Source organism: Helianthus annuus, chromosome 17, assembly GCF_002127325.2.
Source record: "Helianthus annuus cultivar XRQ/B chromosome 17, HanXRQr2.0-SUNRISE, whole genome shotgun sequence".
Lineage (NCBI taxonomy): Eukaryota > Viridiplantae > Streptophyta > Magnoliopsida > Asterales > Asteraceae > Helianthus > Helianthus annuus.
Genome location: NC_035449.2, coordinates 23,848,669 through 23,876,518, shown reverse-complemented (window position 1 = coordinate 23,876,518; position 27,850 = coordinate 23,848,669). Strand labels below are relative to the sequence as shown.

Here is a 27,850-nt window from a genome sequence, read left to right as displayed (position 1 = left end):
TTCATGTCGATAACTAACATGCTTCGTTTTCCTCTGTGTACGTGCTGGTTATGCGTAAACTATTTCGAACTCTATATGCTATTATCAAACTTGTATACTCGCCTTTACACTATGTGTATTGACTTTATTTTAACGTATGTGACAGGTGTTTAGGATGCTTATCTGCTAGGAAATCGAGGCTAGAATAAGGTCGTAGAGGCAACAAATAGTTGTCTGTAGTCTGTACAAATGAAATCTGAGTTGTCGGAACAGAACTATTTGCCTAGATTTTGTCTGTAATAATTGTACTATCTTTTATGACATGGTATGGGACATGTTGTTTTAAGTAATTGATAAATATAATTGTTATGGAAACTTCTGGACAATTTGTTTCGCTCAGTGCCACGCCCCGATGTTTCCGCCATCGGTTGGGGTGTGACACTTTGAACCACGTCTTCAAAAATTGCAGCACAAACTTTGTCTTGAACATGAACATACCTTTCATGCCTTCGCACATTCTTTGAGTATCATCTTTAACCAGTACACCATCTTCTTTTGCTTTGACCGATCTATCTTTGGATGGTAAATCATGAACTTCAACTGGTCTCCTTTTCTTGCATCCCTCTTCTTCTTGAACATAGACACCACACTGCTTATATTCATGGTGATTTGAAAAACCTTCATGTTTTTCCTTATCTGATTGTGCTCTTTTCGATTTAAGCTTTTGAATCTCCTTGTTTATAGTATCTGCAAATGACTTCTCTCTTTCATGCATCTGCCTTTCAAACTTTGTTACCCTTTTCCTCAACGTAGTCTTAAGTTCTTGTTTCTTCAAATCATCGCCATGAAGCATATGCATATCTATCTTTTAAGACTCCGATTCTCTTTTCATGTCTCTTTTTGTTTTTGTCCTTTCATCTTTTGGGACTTGATTCCTTTAAATGAATTGAATATTTCCAATCTTCCATTAGATTGGTTCTTTCTTCATAGGCTTTCAATCTTCCAATTGTCTCACCTAGAGTTACCATCTCTAGAATAGTGACTTGTTCAATGGTTCCAACAATCTGAACGAACCTTGTAGGCACGCAACTTAACTGTTTTCGTACTGAAGGTGGTTGATCAAACGTTGATCCAATACCACTTGCCCTTATGACAATACTATTTAGCCTTGTGACAAACAAATTGATAGTGTCTTCATCCATTTGCAACATCTCAAACTCTTTGTTGAGTGTTTGAAGACGTGCCTTCTGCATTCGATCTTTAGTGCATCCCAAATCTCTTTTTCACATTTACAACTTGCAACTTGTAATATTATATCTTCCGGTATTGCTTGAAATAAATACGCGAACACCGTCATATCCTTCTTTTCATCCAGCTTCGTATCAGCACTAGGTTTTATCATTTCGCACAAATTGTTTGCCCCAAGTATGGTTTTTATATAGATTGCCCACACAATACAGTTTGTGGACTTTAAAATAAGACATCGAAATTAGAAAAAAAACGAACCAACTTCCTTATGTATTACAATCTCTTTATTATTCCCCCTTGATTCTAACATGATCTCCTTCCCAATAATCTTCACTTTGACAACTTTAACAACTACTAAAATAACACATGCCTACAGACCGTAACAACCTGCTGCAACGCGCGACGAAGCTTATATTATAGTTGATTCTTTAATTTATGCCTTTCTGGTTTGGTTTCGGGCTATGGGCTTAAAAACCTACCCAAGCCGTATTTCTTAGCCAATGGGCCGGCCCATGGTAGCAACCGACCCTAGAACCCAAGTAAAAGACGTTCATTATGCTTTTTAGGGTTTCAAAATGCACCCAAACCGCCTATTTAATCAAATCATCTTCCTGAGCTCAACCATCACAGCCTCACAGATCTATATCAGCTTCTAAATCTATAGCTCTATTCTCTGTTTTTTTTTTCAAAATTATTCATTAGCTTCCAGATTATAAATTGGCATGTAGCACCCCGGGCTTCTCCGAAACAATAATTGAATGAAGAAGAAAGCCCCAATGCTCGTGCTATATCAGATCTATTGCCGTCGAGTGTTGCAGTTCAGCCCTTTGTACCTTTTCAATGGCCGCTTCTGTGTCAAATTGACGGCTACACATCATCAATAATCGTTCTAATTTCTCTAACTTTTTTCAATTGTTATTGCCTCACCTCACCTTAAGCGTTTTTCCTAAATGAATTAACTGGAAAGAGGTCTAGTCATGGAGGCATATACTCAACCCTAGGCGGTGTTAACGTGGAGGTTTTATATTTTTCATTTGTTTTTCCTCTAAAATTATCCGCTATAAATTGTGTTCTTAATTGATTTGTGTCGGCAATGATTTGAATGATTTATCCGCGCTTCTGAGAGTAATCAATGAAGTAAAGGATTTAAAATGGTTGAATTTCTTAATATGAGCCGACTATTTTTTTCATGTAAATATGCAGTGATGATTGAATACACAGCTTTAAGCCAGTTCTGCTTCAGAAAATTCATGATTGATAGAGCTGTTATTTACTCTGAGCTCAACTAAATGTGTTTTTTTTAATTGTTTTCCGGTGATGATATAATCCGATTGTATGAGGTACGTGGATCCAAGACCCTGTTTACAGGGAGAACCACTTGGTTGAAGCTGTATTTCAAATGATATTACTGGATTTTACTGAGGATTATTAATTTTAATTATTATTATTATTGAGTTTAAACTATACTTTTTACCCTGGATTATTTAACGGGTTTGGAGTCTGAAAAAACTCAGAAAGTATTGTGTTGTCATCAGCTTCTTCTTTCGTAACATTCACGAGACTGGAGTTAAATAACAGCACTAAATTGTTTCTCGTATTTTCAACTTTTTTGTTCTGTTTTGTGGTATTTAAGTGATATTTAAAAACTTTTTGTTAGCCATTTTGCAGTGATGATCTGATACGTGCAGATTGAAGCCAGTACTCTATACGTGTTCATGTAGCTTGTTTTGTGGTGGATCTCGCTGCTACCTGATTTACTACTTGAGGATTATGTTTTAAAGTATCTTGTTTATAGTGTAAACTGTAAATTTGACTGTACTTCTATGGAGCCTGAACTATAAACATACAAATTTTTCCACCATTAGTTAAGGTTACCACACATGTAATACTGAATCCTACCAGCCATAATACGCCTACGCAAACTATATTGGTGATGAAAGAGTAATTTTTTTCATCTTATAAATCTCACAATGCAACAAATGAGGAATAGCGACAGAATAAATAAAGTCTTAGTGTCTTTTTAAAATAACTCTTATGGTATAATTGCTCTAAAATATTCCTAAACCAATCATATACTAACCAGGTTGTAATATGGTTGTGCATTATGTTGTGCATACGTAATCCTCTTTGGAAATAATAAATGTGCCGAGCTCGAGCTTTGGAAACAAAGCTCGAACCGAACCGAGCGTGAGCGCAAGCATTCATATATTAAATGAGTTCGTATAATTAACAATTACATCATAATAAGCATTGTCTTGGGTAAGTAAATCTAACTCAAAGACACTACAAACGATTGCTTGTTAAAAAAAACTGCACAAGTTTCCACTCAGCATTGTGCGCAATAAAAATCCAAGCAATCTGCAGAAAGAACGGAAAGTTTTCTCTTTTCAAAAGTGATGCAAAAAATGACCTTGAAATATCTATAATTCACATATTATTAAGCAATATCTACACTTACAAATGCAGCTGATATTGCCAGGTTAATCCGAATGTCCACTTCAGACTTGGTGAACCTGAGAAAATAAGAACATCCTCCGTCGTCATTTATAAACAATACAAATTTGTATCGTGCAAGGTTTCTAAAATCATATTCTGGTTAGTTTTGGCAATAGAACGTTTATAAAGCTTAGAATTAGTGAAGCAAACTTAGTTCAGATACTATTGAGAGAGTAAATGAAGCTAAAAACTGACATGAGGCTAATAATAGTTGTGAATATAGTATGAAAAAGGTTATATTATATTTGTATCATACCAGCAAGATCTCCACCCAAAACATGCCCAGAACCTGCCAAAAAAAAAAACGCTCATCACAACAAAGATCTGTAAGAGAAGTTCAATGAAAGGATAGAAAGCTCTCATCAGTGAGTGACCAGGTATTTTCATTGCACAGTTTAAATACTTAAAAAAGTTGGTGTACGCTTCCCACTTGAGAATTGCATAAATTCATCATCATCCTACAATAAATTATCCAGATTAAATCTTGATAAAATAAAACTTCATCCCACTTGAGAATTGCTAAATACCCTGCTTTTGTAGGCGAGGAGAGTAAACCTTTTTATTTAAAAAACAGCAGAAAACACTTATCATAATGTTATAAATAATAATTAATATATTTATTTATTATATAAAATAAAAAAATTGTGTGTGTATAAGTTCGTTTAGGCTCGCGAGCCTACTCGAGCTCGAACTCGGCTAATTGACTTTGTTTTTTTCGAGCCGATCTCAAATAGCTCTGCTCTTTACACTTCTACAATAATATAATACTGAGATGACAAATATTATACATCAAAGATAACGTGGGAGTATCTATTGCCCAACATTCATCATCATCACTATCAACTGCCAACAATTACAAAAGGAAAGTAAAAATATACAATATTATATGGATTTTGAAATTATTAACCTTTTTAAATTATGCATATTGAGCCCATAGTGGCTAACAATGCTCTGAGAACTTGAGAAGCTGCAAGAGCTCATTGCAAAGAGAACTTTTCTTGTGCTCAAACCTTCGATAAGCACAACATAACCCTACAATACTTTATGTTAAAATAGCATAAAATAGATTACAAAGCATCAGATTATAAACCATACAAAATAAGAAGTGGTATACATAAATAATGTTATAGAAATATAATACGTATCTACTTAATCAACAAAAAATTTACCTACTCACAAGCAAATTACCCTATTGATGTTCAATGAGCTAGTACATCCTCCTCCAATACAAACTTGTGCAACTGAAAACCTCTACATATAAAAAAAATATAATAATTCACACCTCAATCTCACATAGATATCAAAATTTCTAGAAACTGTCAAAGTGATACACAAACATATCAATCTAAATAAAAGGAGCATAGTAAGTGAGACGCTAAGATTATCAACTTTCTAGTTTGTCGTCCATGGCCCCTTGCTTTGGGCAGTACTAATGTTGGCTACTCGGGCGATAAAGGAGCAAATATCGGAGATACTGACCTGGACATGTTAAGCATAGATGTAAATATAGTAGGTCGATGAAGGAAAAAAACAATGGAGATAAGCATTTTGAGAAATTCATATATATACACATGCACAAAACACTTTCAAAAAATCATCAATCAATATGTATGGGTCTCTTTAATTGAAGTATTGAACAATATAAACTCACAAACAAACAAAAATTGTACAGTCGGAATCACTGAAACAAATGAAAGTACTTTTTTGAATCCTAAAAAAACTTCTTGATTTTAATAAATCCTAATAATAATTCGATCATAATAAAACCTGGATATTCAACAAATGAAAAGCAATCGAGCAACTGATTACTCGGATCCTTTGATAATTAAAAAGCATCCTCAGATCAATCAATTGAAGAGAAGATCGAAAAGAAAACTAATAAAAAAGAACAAATATTAGGGTTAAAGGATGTAGAAGTAGAAGATGAAGATATAAGTATATAACCTTTTTCATACTACAAACATCAACGAAACAAATTAAATAACTTCAAAAAACATATCCAAATCAAACATGCAGACCATTATTTAAACGATAACAAAACAAAACAAAAATAAAAAAACATTGATTCTTTATATAAAAAGTAGACTATAAACATACCGTTGATGTAAGAGATACCGTGAACTGTTCTTCAAAATCGCCAAATTCTCTATCGATCAAAACACACGATATACAAAATTACAAAGAATGAAGAATCAAATAAACAACAAAATAATGAAATCACACTGGTTACCGTCGATTGAGATACATACCTTCGCTCTTTTCATCCTAGCCACCGATTTCGATTTCCGATCATCCCATGGAAGCGAAGTCATACTATCCGGAGAAAAAAAACGATTTTCCTGGAATCAAACATAGAGAAAATTCATACTGGTTACAAAATTAGGGTTTATATGGATGTTCAAAAAATGAAGATGAGAAAGATCGTACGTTGAATTAAAGACTAAAGATGAGAAAGACTGTACCTTGACATGAAGAAATTGGAGTTTGATTCGGAACAGATTGTACATAGCCGCCGATTAGAAGGGTAAAGACTTGCATTTAAATGAAGAGGTTAGGGTTTTTGTGTGAATCGATTAGATAATGGTTGTTTGTCACACCCCAACTAATGGCGGAAACATCGGGATGAGACGAAGTGTGAAGATTGCTAGAGACATCATAACGCTATTTGTGACAATATTTAGATGATCCCAATTTCATTTCATAGCTTCAATAGTCAACATTACATAAAATCCAATAACAACAAGTTCCAAAAGTAATACATAACAACATAAGCAAAATTTATACAACATATTAAACCTAAACGTCTATATGTGTATCTAGGCATCAACGCTACTTCTTTTCATAGCATCGTCATCATCAACCTGTAACATGTTTAAAAATACAATTCAATGCAAAAGCAAAGGCGAGTATACAAGTTTGGTACGTACATAGCAAAAGATAAGTTTTAAACAATTCCTCATAGCAAGCATGTGATTCAAGATAAACATTTAAATATGGCATGTGTCTAACATATCAAACCAAGGAAACGCAATATGCTCATGACATTACCGATGATAAAGGGTGGGTCGTTAATCCTATAGCGCTACATATGTCACGGTTTGGCTCGTACGAAGTTAATGATAAATTCAACACATAAGTATCACCCAAGTTTAAAGTATCAAGCCATCACGTATACAAGCATGTTATAGGAATGTTCATGTGTTTAAGCAAAATGTTCATGTGTAAGTTTTTGATAAGTAAACATGTTACACCCCAAAAGTGGTGAAAGTAAAAAGGGGGAAATACGAGTATACTTGTAACGCCCTGCTCTTTTGTACTTTCCATTTATGGGAAGTTTTGTTCATATTTCTATTTTTGGAAACATTGTATTCTTGTAATCGTTCCTTTCGTTGTAATCATTGTCAAACCGAGACTGAATCATTAATGAAACTTGTATTTTGTTACATTTATGTTGTACGCACTCTAATTATGCCCGTATGTTCGATTGGTGAATCAAATTGTGCTTGAACGTTATTCTTGGAAACTATGTGCTAAACTTGTAATTGAACTAAACTTATGCATTGAACGTGTTTTGAACGAGAACGATACTTGGTTATGACATTTATACGCTTAATTATACTTTGATTATGATCTTCGTACTTGATTACACCTTATACTATGCCTTTATGACCAAACAAGTCCCTAAACTATCAAAAAGGCATCAAAAAAGAATCAAACTCAAACTTCAGGGGCCTAAATGTCAAAATATCAAACTTAATTTCATAATCCATGTGCTAGCGTAGCGCGACGGGTATAGCCTGGTTGCTAGCGCTACGCGAGCGCCTTGTTTCGGCAGACTTGTGTTTTCTTTCAAATTTCGCACGAAATCCAACTCTCCAACCTCACCCAATCACCTTTAATCCACCTCTAATCACCTCCAATCACCTTCTAACTCTTCCATTATAAATACTCACCTTCTCCAACCCATTTGACACTTTCACAACTCTCTAATCTTCACAAATTCACTCTCAATCTGCAACAAATCTGAGTTATGGACAGATTCTTGTAACTTCACTAAAGTGAGTGTAACTTGCTTATTTCTTAGCCAAATCACTTGGTTATTCTTCCTATTGCTTTGTTATGTCCTTGGGTTTGAATCCTTGGTTTTTCCTTGGAAGAATCAGGCTTGGATTTGCCCTAAAATGGACTAAAACTTTCTGTTTTGTTTACTATTAATCAACAACATGTTATTTCTTATCCAACTTGTGTCTAACACATCTCACACCAATGTCCTAATGCTTACAACCTCTCTTATGGTTGGTTAAGCTTAAAAACATGGTTGAGACACTTAAATCAGAGGTTAAAACCTCACAAACTTTCTGTTTTAATTAGGGTTTTACCCACAAGTAGTGTTCAAGTGTGAAACTTGATGTATGTGAGATGGTTGGTTTAGCCTAGGCTATCCTTCATAAGAATCCGCTCATTACTTGATGTTTTTCTATAGATTAGTTGTTGTTATTACCTTAATACATGTATGTTCATGACCCTCCTTGTTGTTTATAACAACAAGTGTAGTGGTGAACAATAGAGGTACCTAAATGGAAGCTTGTTCTTCCTACCTCATGTATGTATTCTATGACACAAAGAGGTACCTAAATGGAGACATTAATCTCCTACCTCATGCTTGAATCATAAGACTTGTAAACTATATAATATCTAAGTTATTCTATATGTATACATCTAAGTAACTAAGACTTGATGATGACTTAATAGTTATTTGTTAAGTGGACGTTACATCATCTATGACCATGCCCTTGTTACGACTCTAATGGATCTTAGAATCCATGAAATCATACCAACTCTTTTGAGTTTCAATAGTGTCAAGGACAAGAGTTATGTGTACAAGATGATTATTTTCACCTATGCTACTTTCTATATATTTTAAAAAACTCCGAATCTATAATCTTCTGTTATACGCCAAACTCACACACCTTTGCTTTCCCGTGTAGAAGGACAAGGTGCTCCGAACTAATTCATCTACAAACTTGCTCTCGGAATTTCAAGTCACCACTTGTAAACCGTGAGTATACTCGTACTTTTCCCCTTTTTACTTTTTCCACTTTTTGGGGGTGTAACATGTTTACCTATTGAAACTTACACATGAACTTTTGTCTAAACACATGAACATTCCTATAACATGCTTGTATATGTGATGGCTTGATACTTTAAATTTGGGTGATTCTTATGTGTTGAACTTATCATTAACTTCGTACGAGCCAAACCTTGACATATGTAGCGCTATAGGATTAACGACCCGCCTCTACTGAAACTTTGGTTATGTCATGAGCAAGTTGCGTTTTCTTGGTTTGATATGTTAGACACATGCCATATTTAATGTTTATCTTGAATCGCATGCTTGCTATGAGGAATTGTTCACACTTTTATCTTATGCTATGTATGTACCAAACTTGTATACTCGCCTTTGCTTTTGCATTGAATTGTATTTTAAACATGTTACAGGTTGATGATGATGAAATGAAAGAGGTAGCACGATGCCTAGATACACACTTTAGACGTTAGGTTTAATATGTTGTATCGAATTTTGGTTATGTTGATTTGTTACTTTGATTAAACTTGTTGTTATTTGGATCTTGTATTAATGACTACTTGGAGTTTGGAAATGAAATTTAGATTATTAAATTATTGTCACAAATAGCGTTATGATGTCTCGAGCAATCTTCACACTTCGTCTCATCCCGATGTTTCCGCCATTGGTTGGGGTGTGACAATACTCACATTGGTTGCGTATAAAGATTTCTTGAATTAACGGACGAGAAAAGATTGGGAAACCCAAGAGAACGAAACGGTTATCCTAAATGATAACGAGCTTGTTAATATTTATTGGTTAAAATAAATAATCCTAATAAAAAGGAGGGAAAACAATAAGGTGAATTTTACCGATGTGCCCTTTTATGTTTATATGCAAGGCACATTTTGTGTTTCTTAGATTCGAAAGATCCGGGTGAGGTCGGGTATTGTCCCCATTCGGAAGGTTAGAAGTTTACCCGTCTATATATTATTACGTATATGTATGATCACCGTATAAACATTTGTATTTGATTTTTTTATTATTCTGATTTATTTAATTAATAAAATATCCTTAATAATAAGGTTTATTTAGTTAGTAATAAAATGTTTTATTAACTGATCAAATTTTTAGAACCAAATTGATTCAAAAGAAAAAAAAGAAACAAAATGGTTATCTTCTTTATTATAACAAATTAACAACATTTAAAACTGTTTAAACTCAACATCTTAATAACAAGGTAGCATGTGGGTCGGGTCGATACTGTCACCCGCGTGGTTGTCGGAGTTGTCAAAACCGAGACTCCCATGGTTTGTTACTGACATCAGACCAATTGATTGTTATGTAGAATCATCATTCTTTAAAAAAATATCAAATTGCCTCCAATGGTTATCTTGTTCACTCATTACCCAGCCGAACACCCATTCAACAAGCAACCATACTCAATTTTCTTATGAACATGAGTTATAGAATTGGTTGTTTTTAAAATAGAGGAAACGAAAATATAAAAGAACAAAAGGTTATATAAGTGTACTGAACGAGACGAGTTCCTGTTGCGAACTTCAGCCGAGTTCTGTTGTCGTCTTCGTCTCCGGCGAGCTTCGATCTCCGGCGAGGTGCAACATACTCGAAACAAACTGATCTAATCCGATACTGACCGAAACTCGAACCAAACCGCTGCCGTCCGTCATCGTCGCCGGCAAGAGGAAGGGCCGACCATCCTTCTCTCTCCGCTAAAAGATCCCACCGGCCACCGCCAGTTCACCGTTTCCCCTGTTGCCGGAAGTGCGCCCCTCTGCCATGCTCCGTCGTACTCCGGATGTCTCCGGTGAAGGTACGAGTTCTCCGGTAACCGGCATCGTCACAGACGAATATGAAGGGTGTGTGTTTTCTTTTATGGTCTAAACCCTCAGGGGAATAATGGGTTCGTATATAAGAATTTGCTAATAAAAGGTAATAAATGGGTTCTTAAATTTGCCCAAGTTGCGAGGTTGTATTGATCCGGGTTTACGTCCAGGTTCATGATATTAATAAGTATGGAAACCATGTATTAGCTGTCTATCACGAGAAAATAGGGAAGATTGAAAATTTTGCAAGGTTCGATGATGGAATAATGGGCGGCAATTGTTTTGAATTCATAGCTATGTATGTATGTATGGATATTGAAAGTGGATAACATAACAAAAGTGGTGGTGGAGTGGTCATGCGTTCTCTTTTCTTTCTTTTTTTTTCTTTTTTTTTTAAGTTAAGATATATATATATATATATATATATATATATATATATATATATATATATATAACTTAGTTAGTTACTACAACTAACTAGGTTAAATGGAAACTAACTTAGTTCTATATATATATTTAGTTAATATTCACTGCTAAGCATCTAGTTTATAAAAGCACAAATAGATAAATGAATGAACTAAGTCATAAGGAAATGTTGGTTCCGTTCTCTTATTTAAAGTTCGGTTTCAAAACGGGTCGGATTTTTGGATCCCATTTTGTTGGATGTTACATTGTTACTTGAAGATAAAGGTCAGTGATTTGAAGAGATGTCATAGTTCACCGAGAATAATAGAAAGATGATGAAGTAGAACAACAAAGGGGAAGGAAGGTTTCAGGGCACGAAGAGAAGCGGCGGCGAAAGAGGAAGGATGGAGAGGCTAGGGTTTAGAACAGGGATTACAAAAGGAGCGTGATTTAGATGGTATTTATATCCGGGTCAGAACCCGGATCCCATGTCTGCCCATATCAAGAAAAAAAGACCCGATTTTTTTCCCTCCCAAACCCACATCTAGATGCCCTTATCACACGCCACATCAAATTAGAAGCTCTTATAACGCGCCACGTCAGCCCTTATTTAACATGTTTATTAGATATAATAGATTAGTGCAAATTATGATTAGTAATGTTTTTGTTGAAACTTTTATTTTTGAAAAAATGATATAGCATGATTATACTTTGAATACCTTGAATCATCAGTAGAGTAATTTTGAATACACCCATAGAAAACTTGTAGGGATTAGTAAAATTTGGAAACGCATGGGTATGTGAGTACAATTGACAAAAAAAATACTTATTCGGTGGTTAGTGCGTTCTTTATCTCTTGGAACTACTCTTAAGTCTTAAACAAAGCACGACTTTGTTTTCTTCGTGTTTTTTTTTATCAACTTGTATAACACATAAATGGAGGTTGCAATTGTTATGGGTGGTTTTCTGAACCCATATCTTGAAATCATATCCTGTCTTTATTATTTCTGATTATGACCATGATACCGAATCAGGATATTGGTAACATTCTGATGCCGTATCCTGGCAGTTACTAATTATTCACGTGCAGGTCATGGCTGTAGGTTCATAACGTTCATGTGGACTCATTCTCTTGAAGACTCGCTCTAATCAGTTGGAAAAGGAACGTTGAAGCCGGAAGAAGAGGTCTCTAACGTTCAAAAGGGAATATTCCGGAGTATCCCTAGTTTATAGAAAAGTTAGTTCAATATTTGTAACTATAAATAGAAGGCCAGATCGATAGGAACGCACACTTCACACTCTGTTCTCTCGAACTCACACCTTTTTTCTCTCTATTACGCACTAACACTCAACACTTGTAATCGCTGTAACACTTAGTGTCGATCTAAGCCATATCCTGCATTGTATCCTGAACATTGAAGTAATAAGAAGAACAAGGCAGCCGACTATTGTCAGCTCCCGAGGTTTTATGCCGGAGATCTAGATTGATTAAGGGCTTTCCTCGTATATCATGTGTCCATTTTTACTTTTTCAGCTCATTGTTGTTTGATTGTTGATATAGTTTCATATCCTGGGACTATATCCTGAAACTGTTCTTGCAAACTAACAAACCAACATATTTTCCACAAGCATTGCTAGCACACTACCTCACAAAACTAATTCGATCACTTAACTGCTCAGGTAATTTTTGACCAAAACAGCAATGTGAATAGAATTCAACATAGTAATGTTCTTTTTTCAAGTGTCCCCTTATCACATAAAAAGACATTTTGTCATGAGTCATCTTTCGAGGCCCTGTGTGGCACACCTGGTTGTTCGGGCCTGTCTGTCCTCTTATGACATAGGTCACTAGTTTCGGCATGCCTTAGATTAATTAGGAGAGCGACAACGGCTCTATATTAGTGGTGCGTTCACTGTGTAAAAACGACTAGCCAGCATTTAACTATAAACCCTTAGCAAATGTTGTGTTCAAACATTTGGCCCGTAACACTCTCCCACCATAATTTCATGCATGTCCTCATGCTTGTGCCTAGCAATCCTATATTTGCGCCAACACTTCTAGAAACATTTAATCTTCTCCTGATAAGATTAAGTAATATTCAATCCGGATGAGTTGGACCCCCGATAGTTCAACAAGCAGTGATCTTTACCCGGACCGGTCCAAGGGTTGTATCTGAATTTAAGTAGCACAAATAAAAGCCAATAGGTTTCAGGCATACGGGAGCACCGAAGGTTGTTGCCAGGTTGATGCATCACTGGTAAACCAAGGTTTTGGAAACAATCAAGGAGGTCTTATTTTCGAAAGATCCGGGTGAGGTCGGGTATTGTCCCCATTCGGAAGGTTAGAAGTTTACCCGTCTATATATTATTACGTATATGTATGATCACCGTATAAACATTTGTATTTGATTTTTTTATTATTCTGATTTATTTAATTAATAAAATATCCTTAATAATAAGGTTTATTTAGTTAGTAATAAAATGTTTTATTAACTGATCAAATTTTTAGAACCAAATTGATTCAAAAGAAAAAAAAGAAACAAAATTGTTATCTTCTTTATTATAACAAATTAACAACATTTAAAACTGTTTAAACTCAACATCTTAATAACAAGGTAGCATGTGGGTCGGGTCGATACTGTCACCCGCGTGGTTGTCGGAGTTGTCAAAACCGAGACTCCCATGGTTTGTTACTGACATCAGACCAATTGATTGTTATGTAGAATCATCATTCTTTAAAAAAATATCAAATTGCCTCCAATGCTTATCTTGTTCACTCATTACCCAGCCGAACACCCATTCAACAAGCAACCATACTCAATTTTCTTATGAACATGAGTTATAGAATTGGTTGTTTTTAAAATAGAGGAAACGAAAATATAAAAGAACAAAAGGTTATAGAAGTGTACTGAACGAGACGAGTTCCCGTTGCGAACTTCAGCCGAGTTCTGTTGTCGTCTTCGTCTCCGGCGAGGTGCAACATACTCGAAACAAACTGATCTAATCCGATACTGACCGAAACTCGAACCAAACCGCTGCCGTCCGTCATCGTCGCCGGTAAGAGGAAGGGCCGACCATCCTTCTCTCTCCGCTAAAAGATCCCACCGGCCACCGCCAGTTCACCGTTTCCCCTGTTGCCGGAAGTGCGCCCCTCTGCCATGCTCCGTCGTACTCCGGATGTCTCCGGTGAAGGTACGAGTTCTCCGGTAACCGGCATCGTCACAGACGAATATGAAGGGTGTGTGTTTTCTTTTATGGTCTAAACCCTCAGGGGAATAATGGGTTCGTATATAAGAATTTGCTAATAAAAGGTAATAAATGGGTTCTTAAATTTGCCCAAGTTGCGAGGTTGTATTGATCCGGGTTTACGTCCAGGTTCATGATATTAATAAGTATGGAAACCATGTATTAGCTGTCTATCACGAGAAAATAGGGAAGATTGAAAATTTTGCAAGGTTCGATGATGGAATAATGGGCGGCAATTGTTTTGAATTCATAGCTATGTATGTATGTATGGATATTGAAAGTGGATAACATAACAAAAGTGGTGGTGGAGTGGTCATGCGTTCTCTTTTCTTTCTTTTTTTTTCTTTTTTTTTAAGTTAAGATATATATATATATATATATAACTTAGTTAGTTACTACAACTAACTAGGTTAAATGGAAACTAACTTAGTTCTATATATATATTTAGTTAATATTCACTGCTAAGCATCTAGTTTATAAAAGCACAAATAGATAAATGAATGAACTAAGTCATAAGGAAATGTTGGTTCCGTTCTCTTATTTAAAGTTCGGTTTCAAAACGGGTCGGATTTTTGGAGCCCATTTTGTTGGATGTTACAGTCTCCCCTACTTTAGGAGATTTCGTCCTCGAAATCTAAGAGGAAGACTTCTAAAGATTCAAAAGAAGGAATAATTGAGACTTGATCATAATGTTTTTGTTTAAAATAAATTGTTTTATAAAGAGGAACGAGAAGGTTTGACGTTTTACATAAAACGGGGGTTTTTTTTTTTGGAGGTAACGGCCAACTACATGTCTTTTTACATAAACAAGAATAAAAGATAGTGTTGAAAGGTCTCTAACCATGAATGGGAGCGTAAGGGTGATGTGAGTATTGGAAAGACGAAAGTAGTGTGCTAAGAATGAAGTCTCGTCGGGATAATCGGATATAATGCGTTTGTGAGTTGTTTAAAGTTTAAATTAGGTCCAAAAGGTCTGCAAAACACTGAATTTCTCATGGCACGCTTTACGAAAGTTTGATAACATAGTGAAAACACTTATATATAGGACGTACCAGCGGCGTATCCACCATGTTTTAACCATATTACGTCTGTCTCGTATTCGGTGTCATGTTACGCTCCATGTCTTACCATACGCAGTAGTACACTCTATGGTTTTCATGCGCTTACTACTATAATCCCGTGTGCACCCGCGATTATACCAATCGTCGCATGATCCGCATAGCTTTTACTAGTTGCGTATGAATCAAGGTATACATAAATTGAAGATAAGATTGTGTGTGCATAGAAATGTAGCATGTAAGCACGTTTGCGTTTCAAATAGTATAAGACCAACGTAAGCGAGTCCCTCAGGTTTCGCTCGCGTACATGTGCGAGTGTATAAATTTTGAGTAAAACGAAAAGCATGATCATGGTATAAGTTTAAACATGAATACGCATGTGAGCATAAACACAAATCGCATGACAAGAGTAAGATTACCAGTATAAGTATGACGTGTATGAAAAAAAATGAGTATAAATGTGAGTACAAATATGAGAATACGTATAACCACAAAGCATATGAGTACGAATACGTGAATATAGCTGTAAAACATGAAGGTTTAAGTATGAACAAATTATATGTGTATGAATATAAGTGTAACAAAGTTGCATAAGTGCAAATAAAAACATATATCGTATGAGTATGAATATGAATAAGAATGTAGTATAGACATGGATGTAAGGGCAACGTAAGTGTATAACTGTGAGTGTATGTATAAACGTAAAACGTATGAATTTTGAATCATGAGTATAACATAAATGTGTAAGTGTGAACATAAGTAAAGGCATAGAATGTATAAGTATGGATGTAGGAACTAATGATTTTGTTTATAGTATAAATCGAAATGCATGAGTTTATGCGCGTAAAAGATTTGAAAGTTTTGAGTATGAAGAAAAAGAGAATGAGTGACACGTATGAGATTGTTGTGAGCTACTGTCTAAAACGTGTAAAGTGATATGCATAAATAGGTGTTTGCGCAAACGTGGAGTTTAAAATAGATTGAATTGTTACGAAATATATACTCTAGTTTGTGAATGTAAAGAGAGTATAAAACGTCTATTGGTTATGTGAAAAAGGTACTTTGGAAATGAATGGAAATGCTACTACGGTTTTTAAAAGAATTTACATAGTTGAAAATTTGTCGTCCTTATGAAGTTTCCTTGCCCACGTGTTTTGAATTTAATTGGCGTATCGAGCGAGGTCTTGAAAAGTTCTTGGGATTAACAAGTTTGCATCGTTTTAAGTAACTTTGTATTAGAAAATTTTGAAGTTTACAAGATTCTTGTGAAAAAGTTAATCCTTAGAAAAAGGAATTTGGTATATGAACTTAGTGATCGTGAAAGGTGTCCTTAATAAAATGTTTTTTTTTTTGTTGATCTTGGAAAGAGTTTTGATAAACGATCGGATAATATTTGTAATATTTTGTATGAAAAGTTGATTTGTTTATCAATTAAAAAAAATAAAATAACGATCTTCAGTATAATGATGCGAGATGAGTGTGTTTTAGTAATTACGTGGAATACGAATATTTGTGAGCAATAAATTTATTAGACCGACTAGGTTGATAAGTAGCATTTCGCAAAATTTTGAAAATCGAGGAATAAGCGTTTGGGGGCATAAGATAAGAATTTTGTGTGTGAGCTATATGAAAATAGATTGTAAGATAAGAAGTTCGTTTATAGAATCAATGCATTTTGGTATAATTAGAGATTTGACTAATGATAAGCGATTTAGATATAAACATGATCGTGTTTACATAATATAGTCTATTAAAAGGAAGTATCGTTAACGATCACCTAGGTAAGGGAATCACCCCTAATCCGTTGGCGAGGTCGTTGTAAGATAAGAAAAAGAAGTGAAGTTAATCGTCAAGATAAGGAAATCACTCCTATCTTGTTGATATATCTCCACTTGTAGTAGCAAAAAAATGTAAATAAAATTACGAGAAATTATGCATGCTAATGATGTATAAGCATATAAGGAGCAATAGCATGATGCATGCGCAAAAGTGAAATCTCAAAAGTGGTTCAAAATTGACAAAAGATCGAAAATAATAAAGCGTGAGTTTGATAAAAGAAATTTGGATGGTTCCAAAATGGAACGTTGACTAACCAAAGTGGTCGAAAGGTCTTTTGAATCTGAGAGCATGCTTTGGCCTAATAGGTGGTATACTCTCGCCGACAAGTAGGTTAACGGCATTCACCCTTCCGGTTACTACATGCCCCAATTCAATCGAAAAATTCGAGACTTGGCGAGATTTATGTAAAATCAAGGAGTGGGACTAGTCGACTAGATGCGGGTTTCACCCCTAGCTTGACGAGTTCGTACCCTAAGTGTGGTTGGTACTCGTCGGGTCAAAATTTAATTTCGACACGTTAACGAGGGTCCACTAGAAATTGGATTTGAAATTTGAAATTTGAAATCTGAAATCTGAAATTTGAAATTTGAAATTTGAAATTTCCATTAAGATGTGGATTTTACTCCAAACTTAATGGTGTAATTTCGTGCAACAAAAATAAATCAAGCGGGATGAGAGTTGTTTACCAAATTGTGGGTTTCATGCCTATTTTGGTAAACTTGTCTCTTTTGTACAATATTAGTGTTTTCGAGTTTAAGAAAAATCGAGTAAAATGCCTTAGGGAGAGCGTATGTTAAAAGGACAAACGAACAAGCATAAACACATAAGAAGGCATGTCGAGAGTAACACATAAGGATTAGAACAATAAAAAAATGTATCAACACATAATATAACAAGTATCGAACATAATAAACAAGCATTAACACACAATGAAACAAATATTAACACATAAGGATCGCATGTCGAGTATTAACACATAAGTGACACATATGTTTAAAAGATCAAAGGAGAATAAATAAGGCAAATAAAGTAGCATGCAAGTAGTTTCAAGTAAAACATACGAATAAAGCTCAAAAACTATAGACTAGGTTAAAGCATTTCTACTTTTCCTAATCCCTATAGTTATGGCTCTGATACCATCTGGTATCAGAGTACTCCTACTATAGACTAGGCAAAAGTAAGGCAATCCTACCTAATTCCCTATAGTTATGGCTCTGATACCAATCTGTCACACCCCAACCAATGGCGGAAACATCGGGATGAGACGAAGTGTGAAGATTGCTAGAGACATCATAACGCTATTTGTGACAATATTTAGATGATCCCAATTTTATTTCATAACTTCAATAGTCAACATTACATAAACTCAAATAACAACAAGTTCCAAAAGTAATACATAACAACATAAGCAAAATTTATACAACATATTAAACCTAAACGTCTATATGTGTATCTAGGCATCAACGCTACTTTTTTTCATAGCATCGTCATCATCAACCTGTAACATGTTTAAAAATACAATTCAATGCAAAAACAAAGGCGAGTATACAAGTTTGGTACGTACATAGCAAAAGATAAGTTTTAAACAATTCCTCATAGCAAGCATGTGATTCAAGATAAACATTTAAATATGGCATGTGTCTAACATATCAAACCAAGGAAACGCAATATGCTCATGACATTACCGATGATAAAGGGCGGGTCGTTAATCCTATAGCGCTACATATGTCACGGTTTGGCTCATACGAAGTTAATGATAAATTCAACACATAAGTATCACCCAAGTTTAAAGTATCAAGCCATCACGTATACAAGCATGTTATAGGAATGTTCATGTGTTTAAGCAAAATGTTCATGTGTAAGTTTTTGATAAGTAAACATGTTACACCCCAAAAGTGGTGAAAGTAAAAAGGGGGAAATACGAGTATACTCACATTGGTTGCGTATAAAGATTTCTTGAATTAACGGACGAGAAAAGATTGGGAAACCCAAGAGAACGAAACGGTTATCCTAAATGATAACGAGCTTGTTAATATTTATTGGTTAAAATAAATAATCCTAATAAAAAGGAGGGAAAACAATAAGGTGAATTTTACCGATGTGCCCTTTTATGTTTATATGCAAGGCACATTTTGTGTTTCTTAGATTCGAAAGATCCGGGTGAGGTCGGGTATTGTCCCCATTCGGAAGGTTAGAAGTTTACCCGTCTATATATTATTACGTATATGTATGATCACCGTATAAACATTTGTATTTGATTTTTTTTTATTATTCTGATTTATTTAATTAATAAAATATCCTTAATAATAAGGTTTATTTAGTTAGTAATAAAATGTTTTATTAACTGATCAAATTTTTAGAACCAAATTGATTCAAAAGAAAAAAAAGAAACAAAATGGTAATTAACAACATTTAAAACTGTTTAAACTCAACATCTTAATAACAAGGTAGCATGTGGGTCGGGTCGATACTGTCACCCGCGTGGTTGTCGGAGTTGTCAAAACCGAGACTCCCATGGTTTGTTACTGACATCAGACCAATTGATTGTTATGTAGAATCATCATTCTTTAAAAAAATATCAAATTGCCTCCAATGGTTATCTTGTTCACTCATTACCCAGCCGAACACCCATTCAACAAGCAACCATACTCAATTTTCTTATGAACATGAGTTATAGAATTGGTTGTTTTTAAAATAGAGGAAACGAAAATATAAAAGAACAAAAGGTTATAGAAGTGTACTGAACGAGACGAGTTCCTGTTGCGAACTTCAGCCGAGTTCTGTTGTCGTCTTCGTCTCCGGCGAGCTTCGATCTCCGGCGAGGTGCAACATACTCGAAACAAACTGATCTAATCCGATACTGACCGAAACTCGAACCAAACCGCTGCCGTCCGTCATCGTCGCCGGCAAGAGGAAGGGCCGACCATCCTTCTCTCTCCGCTAAAAGATCCCACCGGCCACCGCCAGTTCACCGTTTCCCCTGTTGCCGGAAGTGCGCCCCTCTGCCATGCTCCGTCGTACTCCGGATGTCTCCGGTGAAGGTACGAGTTCTCCGGTAACCGGCATCGTCACAGACGAATATGAAGGGTGTGTGTTTTCTTTTATGGTCTAAACCCTCAGGGGAATAATGGGTTCGTATATAAGAATTTGCTAATAAAAGGTAATAAATGGGTTCTTAAATTTGCCCAAGTTGCGAGGTTGTATTGATCCGGGTTTACGTCCAGGTTCATGATATTAATAAGTATGGAAACCATGTATTAGCTGTCTATCACGAGAAAATAGGGAAGATTGAAAATTTTGCAAGGTTCGATGATGGAATAATGGGCGGCAATTGTTTTGAATTCATAGCTATGTATGTATGTATGGATATTGAAAGTGGATAACATAACAAAAGTGGTGGTGGAGTGGTCATGCGTTCTCTTTTCTTTCTTTTTTTTTCTTTTTTTTTTAAGTTAAGATATATATATATATATATATATATATATATATATATAACCTAGTTAGTTACTACAACTAACTAGGTTAAATGGAAACTAACTTAGTTCTATATATATTTAGTTAATATTCACTGCTAAGCATCTAGTTTATAAAAGCACAAATAGATAAATGAATGAACTAAGTCATAAGGAAATGTTGGTTCCGTTCTCTTATTTAAAGTTCGGTTTCAAAACGGGTCGGATTTTTGGATCCCATTTTGTTGGATGTTACATTGTTACTTGAAGATAAAGGTCAGTGATTTGAAGAGATGTCATAGTTCACCGAGAATAATAGAAAGATGATGAAGTAGAACAACAAAGGGGAAGGAAGGTTTCAGGGCACGAAGAGAAGCGGCGGCGAAAGAGGAAGGATGGAGAGGCTAGGGTTTAGAACAGGGATTACAAAAGGAGCGTGATTTAGATGGTATTTATATCCGGGTCAGAACCCGGATCCCATGTCTGCCCATATCAAGAAAAAAAGACCCGAATTTTTTCCCTCCCAAACCCACATCTAGATGCCCTTATCACACGCCACATCAAATTAGAAGCTCTTATAACGCGCCACGTCAGCCCTTATTTAACATGTTTATTAGATATAATAGATTAGTGCAAATTATGATTAGTAATGTTTTTGTTGAAACTTTTATTTTTGAAAAAATGATATAGCATGATTATACTTTGAATACCTTGAAACATCAGTAGAGTAATTTTGAATACACCCATAGAAAACTTGTAGGGATTAGTAAAATTTGGAAACGCATGGGTATGTGAGTACAATTGACAAAAAAATACTTATTCTTAGGTTAGTGCGTTCTTTATCTCTTGGAACTACTCTTAAGTCTTAAACAAAGCACGACTTTGTTTTCTTCGTGTTTTTTTTTATCAACTTGTATAACACATAAATGGAGGTTGCAATTGTTATGGGTGGTTTTCTGAACCCATATCTTGAAATCATATCCTGTCTTTATTATTTCTGATTATGACCATGATACCGAATCAGGATATTGGTAACATTCTGATGCCGTATCCTGGCAGTTACTAATTATTCACGTGCAGGTCATGGCTGTAGGTTCATAACGTTCATGTGGACTCATTCTCTTGAAGACTCGCTCTAATCAGTTGGAAAAGGAACGTTGAAGCCGGAAGAAGAGGTCTCTAACGTTCAAAAGGGAATATTCCGGAGTATCCCTAGTTTATAGAAAAGTTAGTTCAATATTTGTAACTATAAATAGAAGGCCAGATCGATAGGAACGCACACTTCACACTCTGTTCTCTCGAACTCACACCTTTTTTCTCTCTATTACGCACTAACACTCAACACTTGTAATCGCTGTAACACTTAGTGTCGATCTAAGCCATATCCTGCATTGTATCCTGAACATTGAAGTAATAAGAAGAACAAGGCAGCCGACTATTGTCAGCTCCCGAGGTTTTATGCCGGAGATCTAGATTGATTAAGGGCTTTCCTCGTATATCATGTGTCCATTTTTACTTTTTCAGCTCATTGTTGTTTGATTGTTGATATAGTTTCATATCCTGGGACTATATCCTGAAACTGTTCTTGCAAACTAACAAACCAACATATTTTCCACAAGCATTGCTAGCACACTACCTCACAAAACTAATTCGATCACTTAACTGCTCAGGTAATTTTTGACCAAAACAGCAATGTGAATAGAATTCAACATAGTAATGTTCTTTTTTCAAGTGTCCCCTTATCACATAAAAAGACATTTTGTCATGAGTCATCTTTCGAGGCCCTGTGTGGCACACCTGGTTGTTCGGGCCTGTCTGTCCTCTTATGACATAGGTCACTAGTTTCGGCATGCCTTAGATTCATTAGGAGAGCGACAACGGCTCTATATTAGTGGTGCGTTCACTGTGTAAAAACGACTAGCCAGCATTTAACTATAAACCCTTAGCAAATGTTGTGTTCAAACATTTGGCCCGTAACACTCTCCCACCATAATTTCATGCATGTCCTCATGCTTGTGCCTAGCAATCCTATATTTGCGCCAACACTTCTAGAAACATTTAATCTTCTCCTGATAAGATTAAGTAATATTCAATCCGGATAAGTTGGACCCCCGATAGTTCAACAAGCAGTGATCTTTACCCGGACCGGTCCAAGGGTTGTATCTGACTTTAAGTAGCACAAATAAAAGCCAATAGGTTTCAGGCATACGGGAGCACCGAAGGTTGTTGCCAGGTTGATGCATCACTGGTAAACCAAGGTTTTGGAAACAATCAAGGAGGTCTTATCCTAAAAATGAGATTAGGGCGGAGCTCGCGATCTAATACTCGCAACTTACAAAAACCATCGCCGAAGCGACCATATGTGTTATGGGGCTTGGATGAGAAAAAAAGTGCTGCCACGTAGGTGACACGTATGTACACTTTTTTCTGAGTCAGAATTTCCCAAAGAGGTGTAATGGTAGAGGCTTGGTTGGGGCTTGGTTGAGGAGTATGTAATCATTGTTTAATTATTATTATAATTTATTTATATTAGTTTATATATTAACAAATATAATGTAATATTATTAAATACACTTGTAATTTAAAAAGTTATAAAATTCCATTAAATTTTAAATTAAAAAATATATATACAACGTAAGAAGAAAAAAAAACGAAAAAAAAACATATTTTTAAAACCAAAAACATCAAAAAAACAAATAAAATAAATATAACTAAGCCGAATCCTCTTCTGAGTCCGAGCCCAACTCTTGAGAATGATAAGGCCAAACGTGCTCAGCCAAATCCGCACGAAGGGCGTTTACAAAGGTCATCAGAACGAATTTCCGCGCGATTTCGAAGCCTCTGCTCGTTGCTTATCGTACAAGGAGGTCGTGGAACATCACCTTAATAGCTTTGGCATATCACCTTACCTTCATCCTCCAAAATCATATTATGTAGAATCAAGCACGCGTACATAACATCTCTTATTTTTTTCTTTTGCCCACATACCTGTCGCATTGAAAGTGATCGCCTAACGCTTCTTCAGAACCCCAAATGCACGTTCAACGTCTTTTCATGCGGACTCTTGTTTTTTTTTTGTGAAAAGTTTTCTTTTGTCGTCGTGTGGGTGTGAAAACGCCTTGACAATAGTGCCCTATACCATCGGACAAATAGTATCCATACTTGTACTCTTGATCATTCACATAGAAGACTTGCCCAGGTGCAACTCCATTAACAATATCATTGAAAATCGGTAATGAATGAAAAACGTTGATGTCGTTGTTGGATCCGGCTGTACCAAAAGATCATATGATGTCGCGACTTCAAGCATAATGCTTGGGCCTGGATGATCGCCTCGCTCATGCTGACCTCGCCAAGCCGTTGGACAATTTCCCCATGAGTAATGCACGCAATCGATGCTTCCAGGCATACCGGGAAGACTGTGGACTTGTTCATGCACCTCGAATATTTGTTGAATGTCGCTCCATGTTTGCCTCCTAAGATATCTCTTACCAAATAATCGTATCACACCTATAGATAATAATAATAATAATAATAATTTAATAGACTAGTATTGAAGATACTACTACTAACAATAACAACAATTAATAACATTTAAAATACTACCTTGGCAAAAATATTCAAGACTATCGCGCGATACTTTTTCTGACATTTTTAAGTATTCATCCCACGAGTCCGGTGAGGTCCCGTACGCAAGTTGACGAATAGCTGACGTACATTTTTGTATACCCGAAAAACCGAGTACTCCCGTAGCTTCACGTATTTTTTGGAAAAATTCAAACGAGTTTTGCAAATCTCCAACTACTCGTAGAAAAAGTCGCCGACTCATACGAAAACGTCGCCTACCGTTTTCTTCCCACCGTTTTCACCTTCTTCTCCGTTTCTCTTCTTTACTAGAAAAAACCCAAGATCTTCTTCCTTTTTTTCTCCAAACTTTACCATAATTCTCCGATGGCATCCTCCTCGGACCCTCCTAAATTAAAGAAGTAAGCAGGTAAACGGGGAGCGTCGTTGTTGACCGTCGCCAAAATTTCTATGAAGTAGAAAAGATTTCGAGACCTTTTGACACAATTATGAGCTATGCGAAGAACGGGAGGTTGAGTTTCCGGTCGAGGTCTGTACGATTGCAAACCCTCCCGACGACAAGATCTCTTTATATTCTAAGTTCTTCCATGGTTGCAACTTTCGTATTCCGATCACAATTTTTTATTCTTCTTTGTTAACTATTTATGGGTTTCACATATCCTAGATGCATCAGATGGAGAGACGGATGGCCCATTTCGAGTTCTTTTGTAAGGTGTTGGGGATTGAACCCAATTGTGAAATGTTTCTTGCTTTCTACAAGTTGAGTGGGCGAACCAGTTGGTACCAGTTCCACCAACGAAGTGGGTAACGACACATTGGTATTCCTCTGCAGAGGTTTCACGATTGGAAAAAAAAGGAAGTTTTTAAGTCTGTGCCGTTGTCATGTCAACCTTGTGGTTATGACTTTCCTCTCTTTGGATGCCAAGATTGAGTTGTTGACGCAGATGCCCGCACCTATCAATCCAATCAAGGAAACCGTGTAGGTGGCGTTTAGAATGAGTAGGTTGTGGCATAAGCATAACAAATACCGGATTTATGCTGTTAACGATAAAGGTATGTAACTATACCCTTTCTTCTTTTATCTTTTTAAATGGTTGTTTCTCGCAGAAACGAATGATGTTTACAATGCTTTGTTTGAGGATGCTATTGGAACCAAACCATTAGTAAAGGTTCGGTTTAAATTTCAGCCGTTTGGATTCAATAACAAAAAACCATTATTAATGGTTTAACTCACGATTTGACTTAGAAACCGTCAAAACCAGACTCTGAAAACCCAGTCAATGGGCCCGTGTTAGCAACGGATTCTAGAACCCAATAAAAAACTTTCATTGCACTTTTAGGGTTCCAAAGTGCACCCAAACTGCCTATTTAATCAAATCATCTTCCTATGTTTAACCATCACAGCCTCAATCCTCACTCCAAGTATCTATCGGCTTTCTCTTTTCATTCAACGAAATGATTTATTCGCTTCCGGTTTATAAAGCTGCATGTAGCACCCCGGGCTTCTCCGAAACAATAATTGTATGAAGAAGAAAGCCCCAATGCTCGTGCTATATCAGATCTATTGCCGTCGAGTGTTGCAGTTCAGCCCTCTGTACCTTTTCAGTGGCCGCTTCTGTGTCAAATTGACGGCTACACACCATCAATGAACTTTTTATTCAGTTGCTTTTGCCTCACCTCACCTTAAGCGTTTTTCCTAAATGAATTAACTGGAAAGAGGTCTAGTCATGGAGGCATATACTTAACCCTAGGCGGTGTTAACGTGGAGGTTTTATGTTTTTAATTTGTTTTCCTCTAAAATTATCCGCTATAATTGTGTTTTTAATTGATTTGTGTCGGCAATGATTTGAATGATTTATCCGCGCTTCTGAGAGTAATCAATGAAGTAAAGGATGTAAAATGGTTGAATTTCTTAATATGAGCCGACTACTTTTTTTATAAGAATATGCAGTGATGATTGAATACACGGCTTTAAGCCAGTTCTGCTTCAGAGAATTCATGATTGATAGAGCTGTTATTTACTCTGAGCTTAACTAAATATGTTTTTATTATTATTTTTTCCAATGATGATGTAATCCAATTGTATGAGGTACGTGGATCCAAGACCCTGTTTACAGGGAGAACCACTTGGTTGAAGCTGTATTTCAATTGATATTACTGGATTTCACTGAGGATTATTAATTTTAATTATTATTATTATTGAGTTTAAACTATACTTTTTACCCTGGATTATTCAACGGGTTTGGAGTCTGAAAAAACTCAGAAAGTATGTGTTGTCATCAGCTTCTTCTTTCGTAACATTCACGAGACTGGAGTTAAATAACAGCACTAAATAATTGTTTCTCATATTTCCAACTTTTTTGTTCTGTTTTGTCGTATTTAAAAACTTTTTTGTTAGCCATTTTGCAGTGACGATCTGATACGTGCAGATTGAAGCCAGTACTCTATACGCAGATCATGTAGCTTGTTTTGTGGTGGATCTCGCTGCTACCTGATTCACTACTTGAGGATTATGTTTTAAAGTATCTTGTTTATAGTGTAAACTGTAAATTTGACTTTACTTTTATGGTGCCTGAACTATAAACATACATATATAGAGGGTTAGGTTCACCTATATATATGATAGTCTATTTGTTATGTTTTTTAGTTGTCGAGCTTTTTTCATGAAACTACCGAATCATTTAGATCAAAAGGTTTTAGCTTCTTAAATCTTTCTACTTAACCTAAATTAATGATATACCAGTAAACATTATAAGTAACAGAGCTATATTATACATCTTGAGCAAATCTAACTTTTATATTTGAATGACTACTAACCCAGAAAACTCACTAGTAGTACTAGCTGTTTGTTTGATATTTTGATAGTTGGCAACGTTGATATAAATTAGAGTAAATTACAAGTTTTGTTTTTAATACAAGTTTTGTTTTTATATTACAGGCGCTTTTTTTTAGCGCAAAAGTTTAAATATTTGAATCTTTCCTCTGTTATATCAATCTGTTATTTTGTTCTTAAAATTTCGTTAAAAGCATGGGCGGTGATGATAAAAACATTTCTCGATTCTGATTAAAACACAATTGGAATTTGATATTGGGTTAGTTAAAACATCCAATTTCTTCTTACCAATTGTAACTTGATGACCGAATTTGTGCGTGTCTGAGCCTCTCGTATTCATTACTTGTTTATAATAATTCAGTGGCGGTTGAATCTTTGCTTGCAAATGTGTAGGTTTTGCGATGATAAAACGTGCGGGATTTTGAAACGTTAAGGACAAAACTCGTAAACTTTTGTGCTAAAGGACAGCTTCTGTAATTTGGTGTAAACATAAAGGACAAAACTTGTAACTTACTCTATAAATTATATAAAGGGTTAATTTCAGTCAAAATTCTTTATTTGGAAAACTTGTTATATTTGTACTTTAATACTAACAAGGTTAATAATTTCAGTTAAGTCTATTTATATAAGAGCATTTTGTGCCTTTTACCAATCTAATTTAGAAAGTTAGGAACTAGAGTAAACTGCTAAAATCATCCTTGAGGTTTAACTCAAATTGCTAGCTCAGTCCAAAATCAACTTTTTTTGCTAAAACAGTCCCTGAGCCTAGTTTCTGTTGCTATTTCAGTCCAATAAAT

General features: G+C 35.6%; 1 long non-coding RNA gene and 11 other non-coding genes across 12 annotated transcripts; all 12 read left to right on the top strand.

Moving 5' to 3' along the window:
* Nucleotides 1–1,841: 1,841 nt before the first annotated feature.
* Nucleotides 1,842–3,113, top strand: LOC110921818. Its single transcript, XR_002582664.2, has 2 exons — nucleotides 1,842–2,245; nucleotides 2,896–3,113. It is a non-coding gene; the product is annotated as an uncharacterized LOC110921818 (long non-coding RNA).
* LOC118489638 lies at nucleotides 1,946–2,102 on the top strand. The gene has a single exon (XR_004887655.1). It is a non-coding gene; the product is annotated as a small nucleolar RNA snoR134 (small nucleolar RNA).
* LOC118489632 lies at nucleotides 2,316–2,404 on the top strand. The gene has a single exon (XR_004887650.1). It is a non-coding gene; the product is annotated as a small nucleolar RNA U36a (small nucleolar RNA).
* LOC118489592 lies at nucleotides 2,422–2,513 on the top strand. Its single transcript, XR_004887613.1, has one exon. It is a non-coding gene; the product is annotated as a small nucleolar RNA Z223 (small nucleolar RNA).
* LOC118489600 lies at nucleotides 2,538–2,652 on the top strand. The gene has a single exon (XR_004887617.1). It is a non-coding gene; the product is annotated as a small nucleolar RNA Z278 (small nucleolar RNA).
* LOC118489622 lies at nucleotides 2,707–2,815 on the top strand. The gene has a single exon (XR_004887639.1). It is a non-coding gene; the product is annotated as a small nucleolar RNA snoR97 (small nucleolar RNA).
* Nucleotides 3,114–25,703: 22,590 nt separating the features above from the next.
* LOC118489639 lies at nucleotides 25,704–25,860 on the top strand. Its single transcript, XR_004887656.1, has one exon. It is a non-coding gene; the product is annotated as a small nucleolar RNA snoR134 (small nucleolar RNA).
* A 196-nt stretch (nucleotides 25,861–26,056) lies between these two features.
* LOC118489630 lies at nucleotides 26,057–26,145 on the top strand. Its single transcript, XR_004887648.1, has one exon. It is a non-coding gene; the product is annotated as a small nucleolar RNA U36a (small nucleolar RNA).
* Nucleotides 26,146–26,162: 17 nt separating this feature from the next.
* On the top strand, nucleotides 26,163–26,254 carry LOC118489589. The gene has a single exon (XR_004887611.1). It is a non-coding gene; the product is annotated as a small nucleolar RNA Z223 (small nucleolar RNA).
* Nucleotides 26,255–26,279: 25 nt separating this feature from the next.
* Nucleotides 26,280–26,394, top strand: LOC118489599. The gene has a single exon (XR_004887616.1). It is a non-coding gene; the product is annotated as a small nucleolar RNA Z278 (small nucleolar RNA).
* Nucleotides 26,395–26,448: 54 nt separating this feature from the next.
* On the top strand, nucleotides 26,449–26,556 carry LOC118489623. Its single transcript, XR_004887640.1, has one exon. It is a non-coding gene; the product is annotated as a small nucleolar RNA snoR97 (small nucleolar RNA).
* Nucleotides 26,557–27,250: 694 nt separating this feature from the next.
* Nucleotides 27,251–27,383, top strand: LOC118489634. Its single transcript, XR_004887652.1, has one exon. It is a non-coding gene; the product is annotated as a small nucleolar RNA snoR126 (small nucleolar RNA).
* The last annotated feature ends 467 nt before the right edge of the window (nucleotides 27,384–27,850 follow it).